This window comes from Labeo rohita, chromosome 6 (assembly GCF_022985175.1).
Source record: "Labeo rohita strain BAU-BD-2019 chromosome 6, IGBB_LRoh.1.0, whole genome shotgun sequence".
NCBI lineage: Eukaryota > Metazoa > Chordata > Actinopteri > Cypriniformes > Cyprinidae > Labeo > Labeo rohita.
In genome coordinates, this window is record NC_066874.1 from 27,645,011 (window position 1) to 27,653,969 (window position 8,959).

Below are 8,959 nucleotides of genomic sequence, written 5' to 3' on the forward strand. Positions count from 1 at the left end.
AAAGATAAGATGCTATGAAATGAAGAAGCATTGTAAGCATTTACAAGGCTTGGGGAATTTAGTTTCCCCAGCACACTGCAATCTATTGAACCGGCTAACCATTTGTCAATATAAAGTATACATACACACTTCAGAACAACAAAGATTTTGTGGCGCTCAATTACCTTTGGCCCCATCTGGACTTGGTATTAACATCCAATCACAAGCCAGCAGTTCTAATTAGAGGTGTAAACAGGGTCCAAAACATTTTGTGATCTGATCACTCAAACCACATTCAGAGGTAGTCTGAAATGACCTCATTGCATTTGTAGTGTAAGTGCTAATGTGCCACCTAAACATTGCCCTGCCAAAACATGTTTAAACCTTACCAGATAAGTACAACTTTAAATGAAACAACCGTCCAAATAAATAAATTGGAAAAGGCCACAGAAGATCGCCATGCAGTGACTCAAATAAAAAGCTTTGGATAACAGTGCCTAAATATAATGTAAATGTATATCCTGTGACATTCATTTCAATTAAAAACTTTTAAAAGAAAATAGTTATAGCTTGACTTTTTTTTTTAAAGAGGACATCAAATGCAAAATTCACTTTTACATGATGTTTATTTATAAATATGTCTTGGCAGTGTGTGGACACAGCGATTCCTTTTATAATTCCCAGAAAATCTAAACAGTTCCAATTATCAAGCCATTTTTTATTTTTGGAGCAATATAACATCATACTGCTCACAACTAGGGGTCGACCGACTTTCGGCGCCACTATAGGCATTTCTATGGTTATTGGTATAGGTAATTTTCAAAACTGTTTTAATAATTGAAAAGAATTTAAAGGTTTTTGTCAGAGCCCTTGTTGTTCTTAAATTTGACATAAGTTTTTTATTTTTACACCAGGCATACTGTTTCATATCAGTTATATCTGTAATAATCGGTACTGGCATTGACTCTGAAAAAACATATGTGACCCTGGACCACCAAAACCAGCCTTAAGTAGCATGGGCATATTTGTAGCAATAGCCAAAAATACACTGTATGGGTCAAAATTGTCAATATTTCTTTTATGCCAAAAATTATTAGGATATTAAATAAAGATCTTTTGTAAATTTCCTACTGTAAATTTATAATTTAGTAATATGCATTGCTAAGAACTTCATTTGGACTACATTACAGGCGATTTTTCAATATTTAGATTTTTTTGCACCCTCAGATTCCAGATTTTCAAATTGTTGTATCTTAAGCAAATATTGTCATATCCTAACAAACCATACACCAATGGAAAGCTTTTTTTAAATTGACCCTTATGACTGGTTTTGTGGTCCAGGGTCACATATCAGGTTGACCCCTACCCACAATGACTGACAGACTGTCCCATATTAGCAAATTTCTGCCCTCAGCCAATAAGCAATGCAGGTGTTTTGTAGTTGGATGTCGAAAGTGCAAATGAAAAATATAGTCTTCATTTTCTCTTGACACGAGAGCCACTGAGGACACAGTGGATTAGTTTTGTTTTTGATGGTAACGTGCCACTGAATACACTGAATAAACAGAAGAGAAGGGTGGAGTGAGCAGTAGCTCATTAGCATTTAAAAAGACAAGCACCGAAACAGGTCGCTGTGAACTGAGCTGTTTTTGACAAGGTAAAAAGGGTGTTGTTTTACACGTCCACTGAGGAATATAGACATTGTAAGTTGGCAAGTTAAATATATTATAGTGAGAGTTAAAAAGTATTTTTTAAGCAGCTTTTAGTCCACAGGGCCAAAAGTCCTTATCAATGAAACATCCATAGATGGATTCTCACTACATCCTCATTAGAACTTATTAGTATCATTCCCATCCAGTCCGAAACTAGGAAATCAGGCTTCATGATACATTACGGACAGCATATGATTCCAGTGCAGAGGGTATAAAAATCTCAGGTGAAGACGGGTGCATTTCGTCATAAAATTACAATGGAAACTTCACCTGCTGCATATCTCGAGCAGTCGGTGACTTGCGTGGCACATCTTATGCTGTAAACGTCGCTCCGTTAAAGATTCATCATGACCTCGGCATGTGCAACCATGCGCGTTGACTCTAATGATGTCTCGCCTGTTGCCTGGGAAAAACAGCAGTCCCATGAGCCCAAAAGGGGGAAGGCATGTACATCATCATTATCAACATTCACATACGCGGCCGCTTGGAGTGGCTTAATTAGTATGTTATGAACAGGCCACAGTGCTACAGTGAGCTTAGGGTACTGATCTTTTCAGAGTCACTGAGTGTTTGGCGCCCTGGAGCTGTGGATCATGATAGACACTTCTGATCCTGAGTTTTCTCGTGCTTTATGCCGGGTAATGATGCCACTTTGAGCTAACAATGACTGCATTCAGTCTGTGAGATGTTATAATGGTGTTTTGAATGGATAGCTTTACATTTTTTTCATGTCAGTTATGCAGTTTGGTAATAGGTTGCCTACACTGCTTGCTGTGAATTTTTCTTCTCGTTTGTCAGCTTTTATCATTTACCTGCTACAGAATTCAAGCTTAAACGACTGCAATGCCAGCTCTAATTGGAGCAAAATGCGCATGCAATGATGTGGACAAAGAGATTTAAATGACAGGGTTTTGGTAGTACAGGGTTTATTGCTGAAATGCGTTCTTTTTGTGCTAGAGTTTTGCTGCCTTTGCAACTTTCCAAACAAACAGACATCACAGGTCATCCTGTCACCCAGTAAACAGCAGGTCTGTCACAAGAGGTCTCAGCTGCGGCACGACGAATTTTCTGTTGCTATAGCTACCCATGCATACCTTAAAAAAGCTATCCAGTTTCATGCTTTCTGGCTGTTCACTTGCTAAATATCTTGTCTTGTGTCAGACCTTGGTCAGATAAAAGAAAAAAAAAGACATGCACATGGACCACCCACACCCGTTCACTGACTGCATGATGTATATGTATATACAGGCACACTACAAAAATATAAAAGATTGGGGTGAGTAAGATTTTTTTTCATATAAAGAAATTTATACTTCTTATATTCAGCAAGGATGCATTAAATTGATTAAAAAGACAGTGAAAACATTTATAATGTTACAAAAGATTTCTACTTCAAATGAATGATCTTTTGATTTATCAAAGAAAAAAAAAATTTGTAAGAGCATAAAAATATATATTTCTATCTATATTTCTTCATTTCTAAATGTTTTCTAAACACTTTGTTTGAATTAATGATTCAGTGACTCACTAAAAGACTGTCAAGCTTTGTTTCTGAATGAATAATTTTGTTTGAACATATCTATCTATCTATCTATCTATCTATCATATTACTTAATGTATAAATGTCTGTGAACAGTTCGGTTGAATGAATGATTCAGTGACTCACTAAAAGACTGTCAAGCTTTGTTTCTGAATGAATCATTTTGTTTGAACAAATCTATCAATCTATCTATCTATCTATCTATCTATCATCTATCTATCTATCTATCTATATCTATATCTAAATCTATCTATCTATCTATTTAATTTTCTTCATTTCTAAATGTTTGTAAACAGTTTGGTTGAATGAATGATTCAGTGATTTACAAAAAGACTGTCAAGCTTCATTCCTGAATGAACGAATCCATCCATCAATTATATGTTATAACTTAGGGGAAAATGTCAGCTCATATCTAAACCCAGATGATGTCACTTGCTCTTGATCATGTGGTTAAAAAAGTGAAACTTTATTAATATTTAGAAGTAAAAAATACGTGTTGTGAGTGTGGGGACTTCATGGATATTATCTAACTTTAAATTATATACATTCATCAGACATTCTCTGACTTATTAGAAAGTACATTTTCTGCTCCTTTATTTCACCATCCACAGTGGCAACTAAGTATTTCCTCTTAACTGAATTTGATTAAATTCATGGCATGCTGGCAGGATGGTATTTTGTAGTGGACATGTGTGACCTTTTGCAATCACTCCAATAAAACGCGCTCTGTGTACACTCTAACGTTTTTGTCTCTGAATTCAAGCAGATTTATAAAATCCAGCATTCCAGCGTTTGTGACTTGAATGCCAATGACTTTGCTTTTTTGTGTTGAATATGTATAATTCATGTATAATTCACGTCTTGAGTTTTGTTCGCTTGAGGCTTATGTGCAGAACAGCGAATTAGAGTGTAGCCAAAGAACATATTAACATATGTCAACCCATGGGATCTGGGTTTGTGCCATTCATTTCAATGCAAACTGCTGCCAGTGCCCCTCTTAAATGTTAAAAGCCATTTTTAATTTATGAGCAAACAATATAATTATGTAGCCTTTGAATACAACCACAGCGTTTTGTAGATTTGTATTCAGTGGAATGTTCATGACTGATATGTTTACCCATCAGTTTGCTTAATGATAAACATGATGATAAATGATTATAACTCAAAACCTCATAAAATTACATTTGCATTACATGTTTTATGCATTTAACATCATGTGACAATATTTAATGGGATAAATGTGTAAAGGGATTGCAAATTGTAAATTGTACGTACATTCGATGGTTCGATGTGTTTATATTCCAGGCCGCGAACTTAGGGGTCAAAACAATTCGAAGTACAATGCGAATAATGTTTACTTTTTTAGTAGTAGATTTTTTTTTTTTTTTTTTTTTTTTTTTGCTGACTGTGTGCATAGGGCCATTTCAGTTAGATATCTGGTCACGCAATTCAAGGTTTTGTTCTGAGATGAAAAATAAGAACTCTGAAGATGCCAGATCCTGTTATTTTCTGTGTTGTTGTTGCACTTCACTGAATGGCTTTTCATTTTTTTCTGCGTTGATGGTCATCAGACAGATGCTCTGAGAGCCATGATTAACACAATGGAACTAATCACACTGCTGGCCATCAGTGTGTCCACCAAATTGACAGCCAGCTGTCCTCCCCATATTAAAGTGTCTTGGCTCCCGATTAAAAGAAGCTCATCTCACACAAAAGCTTGATTCAAAAATCTAACGAGCTGCCTTGTTGTGTACTGGCTACAGAACATGCGTTCTTGTGTCTATTTGTGCCATTTCTAATGGATTTCTATGTAAACATCTATTAGATCAGTGTTTCTCAACCTTTTGACATGAAGGCTCCGCTGTACTGGCTAATGTATTTCCTTTGGTATTTCGGCTGCAAATTTGACATCAGTGCTTGTTTTCATACGTTTTATTTACAAATCTAAACACATCGATTTATGTTATGATTCCAGAAGGCTCAAGATTCTGCCTCAGTATGTTCTTCAATAACAGTATGAGTTTTGTGTTTTTAGAATCTGAATAAAGTTTGTTTTTATATAATAAATCATTTAAAAAGAACCACCGAAAGCCACTGTGTTAGATCAAGTTCGCTAATTTTTACAACATGTCTGGCTGTTTGTAAGCATCTTGTGTCATGAGCACCATGTTTTTAGAAACTGTATGAAGTGGAGGAAAAAAAAAAAACTTTTTTCTTGTGACACCTGCATTCTGTTCCAATCTGTTGCGCTCTGTCGAGCTGTTTTTCAATGCAAGAACGCATCCTGTGTGAACAGCCCCCACGGCATCATCCTAACTGAAATGGTCACTGATTTGGAACACTGTATATACAATAGATAGTAACTCTATGTGTTATACAAATCCTCACTTATCTAAGCTAAAACAATAATTTATATCATGTAAATAATTCATATCATGTAATCATGGTGTACTCTTAAATATGCATTTTGACATGTACATACATATTAAAATGCATATGTGACCCTGACCACAAAACCAGTCTTAAGTAGCATGGTTATATTTGTAGCAATAGCCAAAAATACATTGTATAGGTCAAAATTATCGATTTTTCTTTTATGCCAAAAATCATTAGGATATTAAGTAAAGATATTTTGTAAATTTCCCACCGTAAATATATCAAAACGTTGTTTTTGATTAGTAATATGCATTGCTAAGAACAACTTTAAAGGTGATTTTCTCAATAGATTGATTTTTTTTTTTGCACCCTCAGATTCCAGATTTCCAAATAGGTGTATTTTGGCCAAATATTGCTCAATCCCAGCTTTCAGAAAATGTATAAATCTCAAATTTAAAAAAAAATGACCCTTGTTTTGTGGTCCTGGGTCACATCATTTAAAATGTTTAGAGAGAGAGTGAAAAACAAAAAACAAAACAATATATGCTGCACACTGTATGGACAAAAGTACATTGCATTCTAAATATGTACACATTAATATGAAGTTGGTCCCCCTTTGCAGCTATAACAGCTTCCACTCTTCTGGGAAAGCTTTCAGTAATATTTTGGAGTGTTTCTGTGAGTTTTTTTTTTTTTTTTTTTTGCCCATTCATCCAGTAGAGCACTTGTTATAGACTGATGTTAGATGAGAAGGCCAGGCTCTCATTTCTTTGTCAAAATTCATCTCAAAGGTGTTTGATGGGGTTGAGGTCAGGGCTCTGTGCAGGCCAGTCAAGTTCTTCCACACCAGGCCTTTTTGGACACTGCTTTGTGCACAGGTGCACAGTCAAGCTGGAATAAAAACCTCCAACCTCTGAAATACAGCCCCATAGGCCTACCATTATCCCTCCACTACCAAACTTTACATTTGGCACAATGCAGTTAGGCAGGTAAAGTTCTTCTGGCATCTGCCAAACCCAGAATGCCAATCAGACTGCCAAAAAGAGAAGCATGCTTCATCACTCCACAGAACATGTTTCCACTGCTCCAGTGACGTCCAGTGACGAGGTGCTTTACACCACTCCATCTGACACTTGCCATTGTACTTGGTGATGTGAGGCTTGCATGCAGCTTCTCAGCCATGGAAACCCAATCCATTAAGTTTTTGGGCTAATATTAATGCCAGTTGAGGTTTGGAACTTTTCAGAATGAGAAATGGAATTGAATCTGAATGGAATTCAAATTGATTAAAAATGGAATCCGCAGGATTCAGGCATCTATCTATCTATCTATAGGACAATTTACTGTATTCATGGATTTTGAAGTTCTCAAATCATAACGCTTATTTACATTGAAATAATAATAAAGCATTACTTTTTTTAAACAATATGATCAAGAAGAAGTGACATCATTTTGGTCTAGAATGTAAGATATGAGCTGACATTTTTCCAATCCATTTTCTGCCATTGTTATAGCATATAAAAAGGTACCTTTTGTTACATACAGATAGCAATGGAATGACTCAACAGCATTTACAGATTTTAATCAGAATTAACTTTTTTATATAGGCTATACTTTTCAGTACTGAATGAAAGTATTCAATATTCATTCTCTTGACATCTCTGATGTATCTTATCTCATCCAATACAAACAACACCATGTTAGTTGGGCATGTTACTTTAAAAAAGTAATTAGTTATAGTTACTGGTTACTTCTTAAAAATAGTAACTGAGTTAGTATCTGAGTTACATCATTATAAAAGTAAGTAATTACTAGGGAAAGTAACTATTATGTTACTTAAAAACAAAAAAGTTCAAATATGTCAGAATTAATAAATGAAATGAATTACATTTTTCCAGACTAATATTAAATATCTGATATCCTGTATGTATATATAATATAAAAGTTCAGATGCTGAATGATAAAGTATATATATAAACTTTAGTAATTATAACTTAAGCAATTAGAATAACCATTTATGGATGCATATTTTTCATGCTGACTGAACTTAAGACTGGTGGTGGTGCTGAAGATGTTTGTTATTTAGTGTTTCTAAAAAAAAAGGGGGAAAAACGAAAAATAATACTGATAAGATAACAAAACTGATAAGATAAAGAATTCAAAGAAGATTTGGACAGGAAAATACAACAAAGAATATCGTTTACATGGTGCACGTCAGTTCTGCAGTATATAAGTATAAGACTCTCTTGCTGTGTATCTTTCGTGTGTATGAGGCAAAACGACGGCTCGTGTGCCTTTACACTACAGTTTATGGTTCGTCAAATACAGGTACGCTGATGAACTGAAAAATAAAATGATAATAATATTATAATAAATTATAGTAACGCTGCATTTTATTGTCAGTAACAGTAACGGCGTTGTAACGGGGGAAACAATAATTTGTTAGATTGCTCGTTATTGACAAAAAATAAATTACGCCTTTAGTAACGGCGTTTATTTATAACGCCGTTATTTCCATCACTGAACAACCAACGCACTGCTTTATACTTAGGTGAAGGATTCATGGTATGCTGCTCTTGAGATTTGTCCAGAAACTATAAGTACTGCCTTTTTTTCAAACAGTTGGGAATGTGTCTGTGATGCATAACATGCTGTCTAGGTATTGGAAGAGAAACTGAACATTTTATAGGTCTAATGCTGAACATATCAATGTCTAATGAGTGTAGAACACTGTAGGTCATTCAGGTGTTTGGTGACAACGCAAAAGGTTGTGGGGATACTTTAAAATTCTAAAAATGATTCATGATTCAAATATGCAGGAGGTATAATGAGTTCATCATATTGTCAGACTCGTTTGATCCCTAAGTAGTGCCCTTGTCTGACCAGTGAATGAGAAAATAATTGCATTGTATAAAAACACTGCCCTCTGACAAGACTCTGTAAGTACGTCTCATCTGTGCCTAAGGGACTTTCACAATGAGAAAGGCTGTGAAAACATTCATCAGAATGATTTGCTGAAATGCCATCCAGTATTAAAACACGTCCCTTGTTGCAAAATCTTAAAATAGCTTCTGTAAAATGGCAGCTATTTCTTCTACCTCTCTCTCTCTCTACATCATTTCTGTTTTTTTTTTTCTCTCTGTCTTTATTAGCATGAACAGCTGGTGTTTCTTCACACTCTGAAATCATGCCCAGAAACATTAACATGTATGGTGGACACGTGCCAAAAGATGTGGACCAATTAAACAAGAGCAGAAGTCTGTATTGATCTGTCTGACCAGGTTAAGTTAATTAACACCCTTCTGTAGCATACTAGGAAACTTTTATATCTCAGAGGTTGCTCATTCAAGGC